The 20,684-nt window shown below is 30.5% G+C and overlaps 1 non-coding gene across 1 annotated transcript; it reads left to right on the top strand.

Annotated features, from left to right (window-relative positions):
- Positions 1–20,301: 20,301 nt before the first annotated feature.
- LOC143411038 (U6 spliceosomal RNA) lies at positions 20,302–20,408 on the top strand. The gene has a single exon (XR_013092766.1). It is a non-coding gene; the product is annotated as a U6 spliceosomal RNA (small nuclear RNA).
- The last annotated feature ends 276 nt before the right edge of the window (positions 20,409–20,684 follow it).

Here is a 20,684-nt window from a genome sequence, read left to right as displayed (position 1 = left end):
GCCAGGGGATTAATTCACTGATTGAGTTAAGACTGTTAAGACACAATGATATCACCTCTGAACCTTCTTGTATTGTCTCACACAAGAACTTTTGTGAGACACCTCACATCCAAACCATAACATCTTCATTATGTATAGAATAAAATCAGAAGTAATTAGGAGAAAATATACATTATACATATGAGATACTGGTTGTTGTTATTTTGCACATTAGATAAACAGATATAAAATGCTCTCCATCCATATTGTAAAATTTTATTGTATATTAATTTCATGCTAACCAAATAGAACCTTCACATGGTGGGCACAATCCTTCATGTTCATAGTATATGTCATTTACCCATAAATAATCCTGTTGTTTTTATAATGTTCTGGGTTGTTTGGAAAGTCACTCCAATATTCAGACCATGATTATACCTTGATTTACTTTTTGCATAGTTATTAGAAGATTCTGGAAGTTTCAATTATTTTCTCATTGTGATTGTATTGTCTATATGTCATTTTTATAACTTTTAAATATTTTAATGTCTAAATCTGAAGAAATAAAATGCATCTAGAAATCTGGGATGGTACAAACAATATAAAGGAGCTAGATTCTAAGCATAAAAGAATGCACATTTTGATGGTGATGTCACCAAATCTATCCATGTCTTTACTAAAGCAATGATTAACCTGGCAAACCTCTATCAAAATAATCTTCTTAGAACTCTGAAATATAGTCAATTTTACAATAATCTGAGTAATTCCTAATAAAGAAAGAAGCTGTTAAATTAAAAAAAAAATAGAACATGGATGCATGTTAACATGACCATTATCTTCCATTCCCCAGTGATCATGGAGAGGGTCATGCTCCTGGCACTGCTTACTGGTGCTGGAGGGGGCAATGCTAACATTCAACTCAAAGGATCTGGTCTATGCTTTTACCTGCATGGTGGCTTCATGGGGTAAAGTCTGTAGAGCATGTTTGCTTTGTTTAACCCACTTCAGAACACTCTTAGCACATATATGAAAAGTATATAAAGGAATATATGAGTTGTAGTTATTAGACAATAGATGAGATGAGTGGTAGATAGATCAAAAGGCCAAAAAAGGAAGAGGTATATAGAAGAGTTCTCATTTATACAAAGGAATATGTAAGGCCATATTCATGTCTGGGATCTGAATGGACTCACAGCTTTCATTTCTGGCTTACCTTCAGGCTCTATAAAAGTAGGAATTAATGATTTTGACAGAATTGTAAAGGAATTGACTAGCATTGTGGGAACATGTCTAATGTAAAAGTGATCACAAAAATGAGAAATCCATATTTTTCCTTTGTTTTTAAATGATTTAGGAAATCTCTTCTAAGTAAACTGACCACTAAGGAAATTGAAAAAAGAATTCAGTGACACATAGCAAAGAATATACTTGAAAAAGCTAGCTTAAAAAAGTACCAAAACAAACAGGTCAAACCACAGTAATCAGTAACTCAAAGCCCTGGAAAGGTGCAGAATCTGCCTTCATGATTTACCACAGCATAAGTTTCAGAATTCCTAACTTTTAACAAAAAAGAGGAGGAGGAAGAAAAGAAGGAGGACTATGAGGAAAAGGGGAGAAGGAGGGAAACAACATACAAGGGGAGGAAAATCAATAGAAACTGCACATGTGGAACCTCAGACAATGGGACCTAGACAAATAATTTATAACAACTATCTTTAATATACTGGAAGATTTAGTTAAAAAAAAAAAAACTGAAGCCACAATAATGGTGTTTCATCAAATAGAATCTCAATAAAAACATAGGAATTACAATGCATGAACTAAATGGAAATTGATAAAAGTTAATAACTAAAAAAATGCACTGGAATTTAATAATATGTTTGTATATACAGAAGAAAAGATGAGTAAGCTGAATATTAATCAATTAAGATTATCAGCTGTGTAAGAGAAAGCAAAAGAATGAAGAAAATGAACACTGCCTAAGAGACTATGCCTTTTAAGACATTACCAACCATACCAATACAGACACAAAATGAATTCCCGAAGGTCCCGGGACAAGGATTGAAAGAAAAAAAATAGTGACTGAATTCTTTTCAAATATGAGAAATAATATGGGTCTCTACATCCAAATAGCTCAATTAATTACATGTGGAAAAACTCAAAAGATTCACACTGACATATATTATAATTTGCATCTCTCTCTCTCTCTCTCTCTCTCTCTATATATATATATATATATATATATATATATATATATACACATATATTATAATTTGCAAATTATAATATATAATAGCAACAAAGGAGCAACTAATAACTTTTAGGATCAATGGTCAATGTTTCCTCAGAAATTCTAAGTCCAGACAGCAGCAGGATGATTGCTAACCAAAATACTTTATCCAGCAAAACTACCCTTCAAAAATAAGAAGAAATGAAGACACTCTCAGTAAACAAAAGTAGAAGTATTTTGTCTACCCATCTATAGAAGATCTGCCCTAAAATTAATTTTAAATAGAATTCTTCAGGATGAAATGAAAGGATTCTAGGGTGTATTTGGAAGCTAGAAAGAAACAAAGCAAACTGACAAAGGTATCTACATAGGTAAATATGAAAGCTTATGTTTTGTTTTTAGTTTTTTGCCTCCTCTCTTTTCTTACAGTAGTCAAAATACAATTGAGTATAACAATTATTATAAATCTATGTCAATAGGCACACAAGATAAAAAAAGCAATCTGCCAATAAAATATAAATTGAGGGAGGAGCTATACAGATGCAACATTCTTGTATATTATGAAAACTAAGTGGGATTTAATTCAAACAAAAGTTTTATAAATTTAATATACTAAGTGTGATTCCCAGGGTAAACTATATGAAAACAAATTTAGTAAAGAAAGTGAGAAACAAATCAACAAGGTACACTAGAAAAATGCAAGTAGACACAAAAGAAACCAGAAACTGAGGAATAAATGACCACATACAAATAGACACATAGAAAACAAATAGCAACTAGCAGAAGTAAGACCTTCTGTAGAAGTAGTTATGTTAATGCAAACAAATTACATGCTCCAATTAAAAGGCAGAGATTAGCAAAACCTTATTTAAAAAAAATCACCCAATAATGTGCTATATAAAACATAATTAGATATAAAAATGTTAAATGATTGAATGCAATTTATTTTAAATGCACTCAAAAATAACAAAAAGAAATCTAGGATGGCTATAATAAAATCATAAAAAATGACTTTAAACCAACAATCTTACAAGAGACCAAAAAAGTACATTATATACTGATGGAATGGCCAGTCTGTCACAACTACCAACGTATATGCACTTAACAAGAGAGACTAAAATGTATGAAATAGAAATTGACAGAGCTGAAGTAAGAAGCAGACAATTCTACCAATAATAGCCAGAGATTTTGCCACCCACTCTCAATAGAAAATAAAACAATAGCAGAGATCTAAAAGGAAATAAAGAACATGAACAACACTAGCAAGCAAATAGTGGATATACCTAGAATACTCCACCTAAAATCAGAACTTTCAAATGCATATGGGAGGTTCTCCAAAATAAACTAACCATATGACAGGGGAAAAGAAGATAAAGAAAATAAAAATGTCCCAATGCATGTAAAAAGATTGAAATCATAAAAATATCTTCACATAAAACAATGAATGAAACTAGGATTCAATAACAAAAGGAAATTTAAAATTTATAAATATATGTAAATGAAATAACAAACTATTAATCAAAGGATCAATAAAAACATCATAAAGTAAATTAGAAAAAGATTTGAGATGAATAAAAATGAAAACACAACTTTCCTATCCCATGAGATTCAATGAAAGCAGTAGTCAGTAGAAAATTTTCACCTATAATGCCTACATTGAAAAATAACTAAGGTCTCAAATAACCTAACTTTAAAATTTAGATTATAAGAACAAGAAGAGACAATTAAAATGAAGAAATAAAGATAAAAGTGGAGATTAATAAAACAGAATAAAAAAACACATATTTTGCCTTTAAGAAGATGAACAAAATTAAATTAACATTTAACTGGAGTAAAGGAAGAAAAAAAACTCATATCACTAAAATCAGAGTTGAAGCAAAAAGAAAAAAATTATGAACCTGGCAGAAATCATAAGGCATGATATGAAAAACTAATATTTAAAATTCCCCCAAAATTAAATTAACGAGATGAAACAGATATATTGCTTAGATTTTGCAATGTTTTCATGGAAGTGACACCAAAAGCACAATCAACAACAACAACAAAAAGCAGTATTCCGAATTTCATCAAAATTGCAAACACTTGCAATTCAAGGGAAACTATTAAGAGTGTGAAAAGAAAATGCACAAAATTTTGGAGAAAATATTTGCAAATCATATAAGAGATGAGGACCTAGGATCAAAAATATATAAAACTTATAACTCAACAGCAACAAAACAACTACTCCATTTAACTTTTAAATAGGCTAGGAAGCATTAAAACTGTATATTTTGTAGTTGAGGAAAATGATATTTTTGGAGAGGTTAAAACAATCTTCTCCAGAGGTTATTTTACTACCTGCTTGTCCTTATGACAAGTAATCCCATACTTGTGGAAATATGCAATCAGGAAAAGGAAAGTAAAGGGAATACATCCCAGGAGAGATATCACTTTGTGTCAGAGAAGCAAGGAAAGGCTTTGTCAGAGGCTCTAGATCCACTGACTTGTATTACCAACATTTTTATGCAATTATCACCATTATACTATTTTAATTTTGTTCATAAAATCATTTGTGATTTATCCCTTATTATGTAATACTTTTATAAAATTACTTACTTTGTCTCTTGGCCTGCAATGTCTATTTATTTTCTGTCCCTTAACAAGAAACCTTTACTGAGCTTGTTGTAATAATCATAATACGTAAAGAAGTGTCCTGTAGAGTAAAATGATCAATATAACTGTTTTTATTGACCAATAGATTGACCAGTACAGGTTGATATTTGTTGAAAAATTCCAATAATATTTTTCTCTTGTAAGAGCTAAGTAACTGTTTATTTATCTTGGGCACAGAATATAGGCCTTGCTTTTCAAAAGTAATTTAGAAACTCATACACATTTTTAATTTGATCATATAGGCATAGTTATATAATATTATATTGCACCACTGAAATTATAAGAATAAAGAGGCTGCAGTATGTATATTGTTTTGGCTTAATTGCCATAGATATAAACTTAACATTATCAACTCCAGTAGATATTTCTTCTGTACTATAATTCGATATTTAAATGGCCATCTTAAAATATTATATCATAATTAAATGATTTTGGACTACATTTGTGTTAGCTGTACTGTGTATTCTTGTGGCTATTTAATTTGATACTATTATTAAGTCATTGAAACAAATTGTTTTTCTTTTTTTGTTTCACTATATCTTGGTACATATCCATATCCTCTGAAATTGATAGAATTGATCCTAATGCCAGATTTTGAGAAGCTTTAGAGGAAAAAATAGAGTTCTTCTGAGACTATTCAAAATTTTCTTTTTAGCAAAGGGTCTCATATTTCCCCTTCACTATGTTTAAGTGCCTGGAGACTCGGTCCTCCTTTCTTTGTATTCTATGATAAATCCTCTGTCTTGTGTTGTGAAGGTGAACAGTTCTTGAATTCATTCTGCTTAGTGCATTTTGGAACTGATGGTTAGAATAAGTATGTGACACTTCTATATACTTTCAGAAATCCTTCTGTTTCCAGTTTTACCAGGTTTCTGTTTTAAAATAAGTGGTGATGCAAATTTCTTAGATTTTTTTGGAACTAAAAAATCCTTCTTGTTTTTCTTTTTCAGAATCATTTGTACTTGTGTTGCTAAAGCAATAACAAAGTCTCTGCCTAATTTACAAAATCATCATTTTTTTTTCTTTTATCAGGAATGATCTCCACTTTATTCTTTACTGTTTGGATTAAAAAAAATATTTGTAATAATTTTAGTAGTGCTTCTAAAAAACTACTGGCAATTCAATGCACAGTATTTGCCAGTCTAAGTGGAAATTTGCAATATCTTTCAGGACCTCTCAACAATCTGATATTTTCTGACTCTAAAAATCTAGTGGGTTTTCCTTTCAGTTTTTCATCAGATTACTTGGCAACACAACACTAGTGGATTTGAATTACCAGTTGTCGTTTTGAAAGTTGTTACTAATCACAGCTTTGCTGATATTTTATGATAAATAAAAGCAAATTATGTCTTGCTGAATAACATTAATAACTTACAGAAAATAACACCTGTTTTCTACAGCTTCAGGTAACAATTTATTTTGCTGCTTATTTTCTACCATTTTTTTTCCTTTAAAATAAGCAGTATTCTATACGACTGAATAAAATCAAGACATATGAGTTCCTTAGTTTCAATCCCTCTCAGTTTGATGCATCCCTGGAAGCTCTGATTGTGTTTTTCTTTGGGTGATTTTTAGCAGAATAGATGACAGAGCATTAAAATGACAGCAAAAATCCCTAACAGCCATTCTGACTTTTCCATGGCTAATCTTAATGGAATAAAAATTGTGACATGCTTCACATGCAATATGAAAACTAGACTGATATTAAACATATTCAAATTTATTGGAACTGATTTTTTCCTTTTTCAAAAAAATATTTATTTTTTAGGTGTAGATGGACACAATGCCTTTATTTGTATGTGGTGCTGAGGATTGAACCCGGGTCCTGCCCGTGGTAGGGGAGCACTGTACCGCTGAGTCACAATCCCAGCCCAATTTTTCCTATTTTTAGTTAAATGTCATGTGTATATTTGTTGTAAAACAACTTAACATCCAAAAATATAAATAATTTTAGGTTGCAATATATACAAAGATCAAATATTTATTCTATTTCCACAAAATAAATATTTATAAATCTTCATTTTATGTAGCGATATTAACACAAAAGGGACGTAAATTTTTCACCATTATGTTGAAAGAAACAAAATGAATAATCTTCAACTGCATTGAAAATTTTTTTATATGCAAGTGTGTGTTTATAATTTGAACTCTCTCAGTATCTCAACATTAAAAGATTGCTTTGGTACTATTGGAGATGATATAGTACACAGTATTCTTTCAGAAATATTCAGCTAACAACATCATCATATTTATGCTTGTTTTTATTTTAGGAACTGAAGGCAACTTATTCTTGTTTATTTATTTTTGATATAAAAATGTTGAATATTATAACTTTAGAGAATTCAAATAATAATGGAAAAATACATATCTTCTATGGATGATTCTATTATTTTGTTAAGATAATAGAAGTCCTTTTATGTATCTTAACTAATATTTTTATTTAGAATTGTCCTGAAGGGAATTTCAAAGGAATTTGATTTCATTCAGATGAAAAATAATTTTTCTACAAATAAAACAAAAGAATAAAATATATATAACTATAATAGTAGTCATGATCACTAATTAAAAATAATTATTTCTTATAGCCCAAAACATTCAATTCCTTTTTAAAATTGTGGAATAATTTGGGCAAAACTGGTGATAAACTAATGCTTGATTTTATATTATTTTATGTGTTTTTTGTGTATTGTTTTAATGGGTTCCTCAAAATAAGGCTGCTAGGTGGATAGAAGGGATATTTTTAATGAAAATTTTAATTCCAACTAATCAAAATAAAATTTAAAACAATATATATGGATATTTTTCAATGTTATATTTTTGTGGGAATAACCAATTTCAAATTATGAAATATAGATGTCAGCCTAATATTTTAAAAAGTCACCAAGTTTTTATTTTCTTTTGTATGCCTGCAACCTTGGGCTATGATGCATCAGTTTGACCAAATAAGTTGATTGTTCCAATGCTATATGTAGTACACATTTGTTTTAAACATTGGTGGGCATAGGTCATTTTCCGGAGTTTGAAGAGCTGAATCAGACACATGCATGACTGACACCGAGTGACAACCCTGGACACCAACACTTGGGTGAGCTGTCCTAATTGACACCATGTGGTACATGTTGCATTATGATTGCTGGTGAATTAAGTGTATTCCTCTTTGGCTCCACCAGGTGTGGCCATCTGGAAAATGATTTTTCTGGGCTTTCCTCCACATACCTTTTTCCTCTGCTGATTTCAATCTATATCCTTTCACCTAAATAAATAAAAAGTTAGTATAATAGATTTCTGAGTTTCTTTTTAGTAAATCATTAAACCATAGGGTGGTCTTGAGAACCCCTGGCACAGTTAAGTTAAATAATAGATACTATAAATTGACATTTTAAAAAATACTGCTATTCTCTAAGTTGTGAATACAATAAGCCTAAAAATAGTAATTCTTTACTCATTATTTTGAAGATGATTCTTTATGATATTATATACAGACCCTTGTGTGCATTACCCCACATTACAATCTAAGCATCATATTTGTATTAAGAAATTCAATCAAATTCCATGAGGAGAGATTAGGTGGTGACTCAGATAGAGTAAATTGCGTATGAACAAATAAATAATTATAACTGATACATTATGAGTGCTCTTTCTTTCTTTTTTTCTTTTCTTTTTTTTTATTGAAGTTCAGGGAATTGAACCGAGGGTACTTTTATACTAGCTAAATTCCCATTTCCAGCTCATTTTTTCTCTTCCTCCTTTTTTTTTCTTCATGTGTGTTCCTTTCTTTTCTTATTTCCTCTCTTTCTTCCTTTCTTGTTTTTTGAGTCAGTCTTGCTAAATTGCCCAGACTGTCTTTGAACTTGTGATCCTCCTACCTCAGCTTCCTGAGTCTCTGGAATTTGGGGTATGTGCAACAACTCTTGGTTAGTGAGTCTCATTATATTCCAGAAATTTTCCTGAATGGTTTAAATGTATTAACTTATTTAATTTTCAAAAGATCCTATGGCATAAGTTACTAGTGGTATTATCATTTTATAGGTAAGGTCTTAGATCAAAGGATGTTAAAAACATGCCACAAGAGGACCAGTTGATGATATTGAGATTAGAGTCTAAGAATTTTGTGTTTATAATCCCTAATCTTATCTATCCTGACATGCCACTTATTTGACAGTTTTTATACTGTAGAGAAAAGGAAACCAATGTAATATATGTTTTTTGTTTGTTTGTTTGTTTGGTAAACACAGTACTAAGTGTTTGGGATGCATTATTTAACTTATTTGCCTATGTTATCATGTGAGGGCATTTTCCAACTTATAGACAAGAAAACAGTCCCACAAGGAATTGATGATTTATTCAAGGTCACTGAATTAGCAATGAACAGAGGTCTAAGTCAAAGCTATTAGCCTATATTAATGTTTTTCCATCAATACAGTTGATTAGGCATTGAAGGTACGTATAGACAAGAGGAATAGATGATTCCAGTACTCTCATGCCAACAAAAGGCTAAAACAGTAATGAGATGAGTAAAGAAATATAAAATTTATTTAATTATAAAGAACAGTGTATGTCAATTTGTGAGAAATAAGTATAGCAGATCAATTGTTTAAAACAAACCTGAATATTAATAAAGCAAAGGTAAGACTTTAAAAGTGTTTGTAGAGAATAGTAAAAAATGTTTTTTTCTGATGTGAACTAAAAATCCAATATTGTAGCCATGCAGAGTGGTACATTTTTGTAATTCTAGCTGCTTGGGAGACTGAGGCAGGAGAATTGCAAGTTTAAGGCCATGGTCAGCAAATAGTGAGAACCTGAAAAAAAATGTTGTATAAAATAAAGAAGGTTCTATATCTGACACATTTTAAGACACTTCATATAAAATTTTTCATAAACTCATTACCCTGAACAAGGACTAAGTGTAGACAAAATTAGTAGCAAAAATAAATTGTTTTGCTTATTTTAATTTATATGTCCCTATGCTTGAGTTTAATATAACCCTTCCAATTCAGCAAAATAAACTTGTTGTTATTGTCTATTTCCTATATTTTAAGCTAAAGCCATGTAGGATTTGACTGACTAAATAATAAATTCTAATTTTAAAAGTTCAAATTTAATAGACATAGAATAATCATGAAAATAAATTTAACACCATATTTTTGATGGTTTAATTAATGAAATCAGAATCATATCCCTCTTCTTTTTTGTATACACTTCAGGTCCCAGTACCAATGTAAGATTTAATAGATGTTATACTTCTATTTCCAGGTAAACTGATTCTGTTATGCATCACCTATACTACTTAACAAGTAAGAAAACATATTGAACGGTAAAAACCTTTGTTCAATTACATATTCATTTAATATGGGCAATAATTCATTATATCTCCATTATGATCATCAAAGACAGTTGCTTATGTTCTCCTATATCAAGGTTTATCACATTTCAACACTTTGTCTAAAACAATCTAGTGATACACCAGTTTTAACAATCTTCATATGGCATTCATTTGCTCCGAACTCCAAAGATGGTAAACAGAAACATAATAAATATTCTAAGTGTTTCATTTGTTTAAAATCTCATAACAAAAGCAGCAAGAATTTAAAGAAAAAAAATAAAGTTAGTGCCCACTTTATATCAGTTACCCACAGAAGTGGATATTTTAGCTGATAGATTCATATAATTAATAATCCATTCAATATTCAGCAAGCATTGTCTGCCTATTACTTACCAGCTTTTGCTGTTAACTAGAAAAGATATACAACCCCTATTCTTAAATAGATTCTTCAATATGGTAACCTGGTATTTGCAATATAAATGTGAGATGATGAAACTAAAAAGTTTACACAAGATCAAAAGAAAAGACACAAACATAAATCTGGGATAAAAGAAAACCTTTACAAAATGATTTGGCAAATATTCAGGTACAGGGAATTGTCCAAGAAATTTATATATATATATGTATATATTTAACAAAATGTGTGCCCATTTTTCTCCAGTCTTGCTTTAAATAATATACAGTAATTGATTAAAGATTTTCAGTCCACATATTGCATAACCTCATTTCTCTTTAATCAATTTGATAAGATCACAATTCAAAACAAAGAGCTTCTGTCATAATTATAAGGAACTGGGAAAAAATGTAACTAATTTCTGTTATTTTTAATCTGCTCTGGAATGCTGTTATTCTAATTATTATCTTCATACTGTAAATCTATACTACAAATTTGATGAGAAGAAACTAATACCAGTACTACTGAGAAGTAATGACCAGATTTAGAACATAATTTCTAAAGCAAATTAGAATAAATAATATTCTATATTAGTTATTATTGCTTCATACAAAATCAACTGAGAACTCAGTAATAAGAATACCCCTGGCTTTACTCCTTAGAACAAAAAAAAATTAAAATTAAAATTAAATAACAAATTCATTTAATATCTCTCATTTTTTTTCTGCTGTTTTGAATTTTAGGAGCAGCTTGACTGAATGTTTTCATCATGATTTCCAATAGGGCTTCTGTCAGATAATAACAAGCGCTGGAGTAAACTTGAAGCTTTCTTTACTCAGATATCTGATGTAGAAGCTGATGACTCAAAGAATGCAATGAAACTGTTTGGGAAGCTTCTTCTGCATCCCTCTCTACCCCTGTGTGCTTTCTCTCTATGGTATACGTTCACTGTAGTAACTTCACATGAACTGGATTCCTTATATGAAGACTCAGTGCTTTTAAGGCATCTAATCTAAGGAATCAAAAAGAAACAAACTACCTTTATTCTGGATGAAAAAGTCAAGTAGTATCATTTTGCCACATTTCGTTTGATAAAAATAAATCAGCAAAGCAATTTTATATTTAGGGGAAAGGAATTTTGACTCCATTTTTTGTGATCAGAGAAGAGCCAACAAATATGCAGACAAGTCCAGCATCTGGTTAATTCCTAGCATTTGGGGATGTGGAAAGATTGCCATTCCTACTGTTACAACCCTAACAAAAATGTTTGAATGAAATGAAAAGTCGTCTTTTTATTCAATCAAAAAGAGAGAAAGAACAAAAGCCAACAATGTATTCAGACATGTAAGGAAAGATGAAGACCTAAGTAAGTGTGTGGGAGGAAGAAGCTTTTATACACTGTTGGTGCAAATGTAAATTGGTACAACCACCATGAAATCAAAATGGGGACTCCTCCAAAAATTAAAAGAAAAATAGAACTACCATATGATACAGCTACATGCCACTCCTCAATATTTACCTGAACAAATTTAGCATACCTCAGAGATTCATGCATCTCATATTTATGGCAGCACATTTATGAATCAGAAAAATACACTATTTTAAAGACTATGAATTTTCCAAAATTGGTATAAAAAATGAAAGTACTCACAATTGAAATCCCATATTTCTGGAGCACGGGAATTTAGCAAGTTTATTTTACTTGTGTACATATGTAGAAAAAATGCCACAAACAGGGGATTGTGCCCTATCATATATGAAGTTTTTTATTTGTTTGTTTGTTTGTTTGTTGTATTTTTTGTTAGGTAATCATGATGCTTTGTAGTAGCACACAAGTGGCCACATTGACAAATAAAATAATGGATTTAAGGAAGAACATGGGTTCAGATAATTGAAAGGGTTCAAGAAATTCTGTGAAAAGGCAAAGAGTATGGTACAACTAGAGATGGCTTGTCCAGTCAAACATCAGTGAGGACCACCTGTAACAGGATAAGTCTGAGCATTTTCCCACTAGTGCAGATCATATGTGATACCTAAGTCAAAGGAGATGATCAATCTTATTCCAGGAAGGATCGTTCATATACCTTCTTGTCCAAAAGAAAACATGGCTGACATACCAGACTCAAAAGCAGGAGTACCAAAGTAACAGACACTAGGTGGAAAACATCAGTAAGTAGATTTTCTATTAACAATGCTGATGAGCTGGTGTAGATTTTGACTACTTGATATATTTCAATCAGATTTAAGTGGGTTTTGTTTACTACTCCATCTCAAGCATCTAAAATATTTTTAAGGTTTCATTAAATAATTGCTGAAACAATACTTAAATGTGTATTGGGAGTGTGGTGTATTTTGAGCACTCAGCAAGTCCTTTTATGTGCACTTTATTGTTCAGACACTTCAACTTTGTATGTTATAGAAACAGCTCAGAGAGTTTAACACATCCAAATGCTTTTAAAGTTGGGGTTAATGCTCTGATCTATTTCTATAACAAAAGAAGTTCTACTGTTGAACAAAATTTATAAAGAAAGAACAGAAAAATAATTGTTCTCTGGGTATAGTAAAAATAATATTTAAATATTTTATTGTCATAAAATTTGGTTTACCATTCATAATGTTGATTGAACATAGAAATAACTTCAATATTCTTTATTTTTTTACTTTAATGTTAGATGATTTTGGAGATAAGTTTTTCATATTGTCTTTAAAAATGCATACTATTAATATTTTAAAGTAGTTGTTTTGTTATTATAAATTCAATTCAATAATATTTACCGTTATTTCTATGTCTCTTAATTATAATACCTATCAATGTTTAAATTCCTATCAATGTTTTCCTATATATCTAAATACCCTGGATTTTAATATGATTAACACTATTTGGATGAAATACATGGTCATATAAACTTCATTCCTAAATACATTATGTAAAATTTATTATACATAACAATACATTTAAAATGCATGGGGGAAATCATGATTCCAATAATTTTAGTATTTTGTTTTCTTTTTATATGTATAGGAAAACTTGTTGATAGTAAACTATTAATGTATATAATTTTAGAAAAAAGGTTACAGAATACACTATTACACATTTCAAAGAACATTCAAATACATAATGTAATTACTTTGAGATCAGCTGCAATTATATGCATATACATATGCATGCATGTATTTAAACTGTCTTTGAATTTCATTATTGGTTCATGTTGTTTTCCTTTGGTTTATGAAATTTTATAGTACATTATGATTATTATATTACTTATCTTACCTTCTAGTATAAGTATACTAATGTTTTTATCAATTTTTATCTTGCTACTCTGAGATTTATATGAAAATGGTGTGCCAACTCTCTTATTTGGCAGTTCATATTAATCGTTTTCTATTAAATCATTTTCAACTTTCTTAAAATCAGTATAATACTGAATAATTATATATATTTTTTATCATTACATTTTCAATGCTAGTGTTTTCAGCATCTGCCTTTAATAAAGAGTCTCCAAACAACACCATAGGATCCAGCTGGAGACTGGTTTATTTCATGAGTTCATATAAAACTGAGAGTCTAAGAATATAAAGGCACATAAACCCACAGGCATAGTGCCTCACAGGTGGATACTGCACAGAGAGAGCACTCCAGAGTTTGGCAGAGGTTCCTATGTCCTGGGATGAATATTGCTCTACCTAAGAACACTATGAAACTACTGAAAAAAATATTCCATGCTTGAAAAAATATTTGAAAATGTTAGAACTGAAAATGCCTGGCAGAGCAGAATTGGTGTCTGCTACATCTAGTTCAAAAGAAGAAAATATTGATGAAGCACTAAGCTGAATGCAATAAAAGTGTCCTGCCTTAGGTATAGTAAATTATTTGTCATACACTAAGCATTTCCCATCTTTTCTCATAATGCATTATTTATTTATTTGTTTTATTTATTTTTATGTTTCTAAATTTTGAGACAAGGTCTCACTAAGTTGTTCTGGCTGGCTTTGAACTTGTGAATAGTTTCCTCATTCTCCAGAGTTGTTGGGATTATAGCTGTAAGCAACTATCCCTGACTTATTATAAATCTTAAAAGCAAGACTTAACATATTATAAAATGTCCAAGTAAATGAAGAATATCACAAACAAAATACAATAATATTCAAAGAAATAAAAAAAATTCTTTCCTCAAGTAATTTAAGTCATTTTCTAGTATCCAACAACAAATTGCCAGGAATGAATAATTCAGGAAAATACAACCACAATTAGGAGAAGAAAAAAAAATATAACAGGAAAAGAGATAATGACAAAGATGTTAGATTTGTAATTCAATCCATATTTTCAAATTTTAAATAGAGACATGAAGGTATAAAAGATACTCAAATAGAATATGTGGAGAGGAAACTATAATGTGTGATAGGAAAATGCCCTATATTAGATTATTGGATAATTAGATAGTGCTGAAATAACTACAAGTTATAGGAAAAAAAAGTACCAAAAAATAAACCCAGAGATAAGGAAATTTTAAAAATCAAAATATGTAGAACAATTTCAAGCAATATACAATATTTTTTAAAAAATAAAGTCTCCCACCAAAAAAGATAAGAGACACAAGAAGTTTGAATAAATAATGCCTTCAAGTTCTACAAACTCAATGAAAAATCTATTAGATTCAATCTCAAACACAAGAAATATACAGAAATTACACTGAAAAGAATGAGCATATACATAAAGAAGAAATTTCAACAGTCTGAGGGAAAAAAAAAGATGCATTAAATACATAAGAAAAAGTTAAAGATAATAGACTAGTGAAAAAGATCAAAGGTTTAAACAAATGGAAAGATGTATAATTCTATTAGAAAACAATATTTGGAAAACATCAGAACTGTCTAATTCAATCAGTGGATTCAGTGCAATCCAGATAAGACCCCCATAATCATTTTTGTATGTGTAAAAACATAATTTTAATATATGGAATTTATGCAAAGTGAAATAGCCAAAATAATTAAGAAAAAAAAAAAGAACACTCGCATTACCCAATATTATCACTTACTATAGAGCTATATTTAACAAAACAGCACAGCACAGGTTAATACAGACAGACAAGAAGAGAGAACCCAGAAATAGAGATCTGCAAACAGCCAACTAGCTTTTGACAATTTCAAAGATGATTTAGTGAATTAAGAATGATGTGATGATTACTTTTATCTGCCAACCTGAAGGGTGGTTTGGGAAATGATTAACATTTAATTCAGTGAACTATACCTAAATAGATTGTGCCCCATAGGGAAAATTCGTTGAAGAACTGAATAGAAAAAGATACACAACTGATTAATGATTTCCAGGGTAGGGTGGTGATGACTAAAATGGGCAAGCACAGAGAATTTTTAACATATTGGCACTTTTTATACTATACAGAGGTTATGTCATAGCTAAACTCAGAAATAAAATGGTTTGCTTTCTGAATAAAAAAGCAAACAAAAAAACATACTGTTGCAGGAAGCTAGGATTGACAACAGACTAATTCTATTATCATATTATCAAAAATCTGAACTGAAGTTATAGAATAATAAAAGGCTAATAATATTTGAAAAATATTAGTATGACTGAACAACATAAACCTAAAGAAATAGAAGAACTGTACACAAATATCAAATCCTGATTGATAAATATGTGATAAATATGTTTCTCACAGGGGTTTGACTTTGTATTTCTGTCATCACTTTACATGCATACAGTAAGTACATTGAGTAAAATACATTTTAGAAAATGAGACTCAAGATCATTCAAGGAAAGATGCTGTGAATAAATAATGGGAAAAGACTGAAATAAACCCTTTGTACATTGGTTACTCAATACTTCTATGAATTTTTGTAAATACATATATGTATATATGTGTATGTATGTATAAATACAAGTAGATGTATAGATACATGAAAAAATATAAGTCTATGTTTCTTACATATAGATAAATTATTTTACTTATATTTTATATATAATAAATGAATTAATATGGACAAAATGTCTTTACAAAAGATTCTCAATAGTTGTAGAACAGCAAGAAGCTAATGAAGAAGAAGAAGAAGAAGAAGAAGAGAAGGAGGAGGAGGAGGAGGAGGAGGAGGAGGAGGAGGAGGAGGAAAAACTAAAGTAATCCATTAGTGGATAATCCATGGGTGGATGCTAAAATTTGTAGACAAACTTAAAAAAAGAGATTATTTTATAGCCTGAAAGTTTTTATCTGAAAACATTCACTAATTATTCTGGAATTTTTATATGTGTACATAAATTATTTAGTATTCCTTTTTATTCAGTCAGGAGAGTCTTATTTGTTGTCCTTTGTGTTAGAATTAGTGACCTGCCTCTAATGCTTAGAGCATAAAAGATAAACGTAGTAACATACAGGGGTAAAAAATAAGAGATATCACTATAACCAAGTGATTAAAGTATATAGCATCCATAGTAATTTCCATTGATATCATGTACTCTGACATGATGAGATGAGAAGTATATTTTGATCTTTGTTATTCACATTCAGATATATAACCCTAGTTTACCTGGCCTGTATTCTTCAAAATGTCAAGATCCTTAAATGTAAGGAAACATTGAGAACTTGTCACAGATTGTTCTCTAAATGGTATGTGGCATCCTAAACTGTTTATTGAGGCAAAAATTTGGTTAGTGGTAAAGCTGAGAGGATTCAAATAAAGTCTGCAATCTATTGAATATTATTGCATCAATGTTATTATTTTTGACAACTAAAATATTTTTTAATTTTTAATTGAATTTTCAAAAATAAATGACAGAAAAATGCATTACAATTATTATTATACATGTACAGCACAATTTTTTATATCTCTGGTTATATATAAAATATGTTATCACCAATTTGCATCTTCATACATGTACTTTGGATAATAATGTCCATCACATTCCACCATTTTTCTTACCCTCTGCCCCCCTTTTCCTCCCACCCCTCTGCTTTATCTAAAGTTTGTCTATTCCTCCCATGCTCCCCCTCCATACCCCACTATGAATCAGCCTCCTTATATCAGAGAAAACACTCAGTATTTTTGTTGGGTGGGGGATTGGCTAACTTCACTTAGCATTATCTTCTCCATTGCCCTCCATTTACCTGCAAATGCCATGATTTTATTCTCATTTATTTCTGAGTAATATTCCATAGTGTATGTATGCCACCTTCTTTTTATCCATTCATCTACTGAAGTGAGGTGGTATCAACCTAAGACAGGAAGCTAAAGCCTAGAGGTCAGTTCATCCGATGACGGGTAAGAACCATATGTTAAATTGGACAAACCTAACAGGCATAGTCCCTAGCCACATTGCTTGTTGCTTAATTAAACAGAAGTGGGGAGATGCTAAGAGCCACAACCAAGTAATATGATGCATGGCATTTTTGGTTGAAAGGTGACTCCAGCAAGCCATTGAGATGATATGATTATGTTAAGATCTGCATTCATATGGATATTGGACTCCTGCTGTCCACCTCGGCCTGCTACTGAACTCCTGGAGAGTTCCCATTGGTTGGGGAAGTATGGTAGGTAGGAGGGAATTCCGGAGGAGGAACTTCCTCTTGGGTTCCAGGAGAATGCTGGGTGCTTGGGTCAGCAATCTTCCCGGGAGCGTAAGGGGCATTGGTGGCAGTTTCAAAAATAAAGTTTGTTCCTGCTTGAGTGGCTCGTGATTTTGTGCCCAGCCAGACTGCAGCACTGAAGGGCATCTTTTTGGTTCCACAGTTTAGCTATTGTGAATTGTGCTGCTATAATATTGAAGTGGCTGTGTTCCTGTAGTATGTTGTTTTTAAGTCCTTTGGGTATAGACCAAGGAGAAGGATGGCCGGGTCAAATGGTGCTTCCATTCTGGATTTCCAAGGAATTTCCATACTGCTTTCCATATTGGCTGCATCAATTTTTAGTCCCTCCAGCAATCTATGAGTGTACCTTTTTCCCCACATCTTCGCCAACACTTATTGTTGTCTTCACAATAGCTGCCATTCTGACTGAAGTGAGATGATATCTTAGAGTAGTTTTGATTTGCATTTCTCTAATTGCTAGAGATGATGAACATTTTTTCATATATTTGTTGATTGATTTGTGCTTAGCTTTTTGAGTTCTTTATATACCCTAGAGATTTGTGCTCTATCTGATGTGTGAGATGTAAAAATTTCCTCCCAAGATGTAGGTTCTCTATTGACTTCTATTTAATCACAAAGGACTATTATTTAGTCTAAATTTTGTAAAAAGGAGAAAACGCAAAATAATATGAACATTTTCCATATGAAATCCACATCAAGAGACAAATGAGAATTTTTGTTCCTAGAGCAATGCAATAATTTCTTCATTTAAATTGAGCATAAAAGTTTTGTCTCCTCTGTTATCTTTATGGAACATGATTATATAACACTGAAGTCTTTTCTAACTATGACTTTATTCCATGCACACTGAGAAATAGGAAATAATTCTTTATCTTCTCTCTCACCAAGCCCATACAACAACTAGAAAATGTAGTTTTTATTTCACTTAATGATATTGTTAGGGATCACTAAGTATCAATTTGTAAATCAATCTTTATTTGTAATTTTTCAACTTACCTGATATTGATATCACTATTTTTGTGTTTAAATACAAAGAAGCAAAATTACAGAAACTGCATTATAATAAAAAAATTATAAAATGACTCTTCAAAAACACTTACGTTTTCAAATATGCTTTTAATTGCTCCACAGTCTTTAGTTATTTATCCTTGAATGATTTTATAGCCAATATCTTGAAAGTAAGAAAGTATTTACTGAATGGCAATTTAAATGGCACCTGTGTATCATTAAATCAGGTTCTGCTTTAAGAATAATTAATCTTCATGCCCTTAGGATAGATTATCAGGTTTAAGGTATGTCACTAGTGCTAACACTGTGCCCACACTTTTATTGCTTAAGACTCTGGGTTGATTATCAATAAATGGAAAAGGACATAGAAGCAACATAATAATATAGCTTTCATTTATTCTGCTTTGGCTATTCTCTCAACAATGGAAGAAAACAGTTCATTTCACATGTTCTCATTTCATGCTGGTGATTGCAATTTATTTACATGTGAGGGAAAGATATTTTTATGTACAAATATATGAACATGCACAAGACACTCTATATATGAATTCATCAAGTCTGTATATCCTTTCACACATAAACCATAAGAATTTACATAGAAACAAAGTAAATAGAGAAGGGATTTAGCAAAATACTGATTTTCTGTACCTGTTCATCATGAGATAATTTATTTATCTCCAAAATATAAAAAAGCACCTCATATAAAATAGATTTGTTTTTTTTATTTTCTAGTAAACTGTGAAATGCAATACCTAAAACATCTAACATGCAACTTAGATATCACTCTATGATGTGACCCTGAAGCATAATTTCAGATCTCTTTAAAGAATTATATATCACTATTCTATAGAAAGTGGACATAAAAGTTGTACGATTGTCTATACAATATTATCAGCTCTACAAATATCTGAAATTAGCTTGAGTTTTTGGTTCTCTGAGACCAATGTATTAATATTTAATGTTTTTGAGAGGGAAAACTAAAAGACAGATGAAATTGAAATTTATCTCCTTTGAGGGGTTTATAACCTAATAGACATTTAAGTAATTTAGGAAATGTTTGGGAATCTCTTAGGGAAAAGAAGGATCACAAAATTGAGCCATAATAAAAAAGTTAGGGGTACTTGCTTTAACAGCACATATACTAAAACTGGAATGATACAGAGAGGGTTAAAATGGTCCCTGAACAAGAATGACATACAAATTCATAAGGCATTCCATACTTTTTTGATAGTGTGATTATATTTCAATAAAATCTTACTTCTTTATTCAACTGACAGCTGCTTTCTTCATTAGATAATGAAAACATGTAAAAGAAAGTTTGGTTCAGAGATTAATGAAGTTAAGAAATTATTGATATTAAAAAGGGGAAATCAAGTCTGGAGAATAAAAAAAAATAGTAATAACACATGTGTCCATTTATTTGAAATACAGTTGAAACACAATTAGCTTAGAACTCATTCATCAAATATATATTGAATCTCTGATATATTTCATGTTATA

Source organism: Callospermophilus lateralis, chromosome 11, assembly GCF_048772815.1.
Source record: "Callospermophilus lateralis isolate mCalLat2 chromosome 11, mCalLat2.hap1, whole genome shotgun sequence".
Lineage (NCBI taxonomy): Eukaryota > Metazoa > Chordata > Mammalia > Rodentia > Sciuridae > Callospermophilus > Callospermophilus lateralis.
The sequence above is the reverse complement of the archived record's forward strand: the minus strand, read 5'-3'. Positions and strand labels throughout refer to the sequence as shown.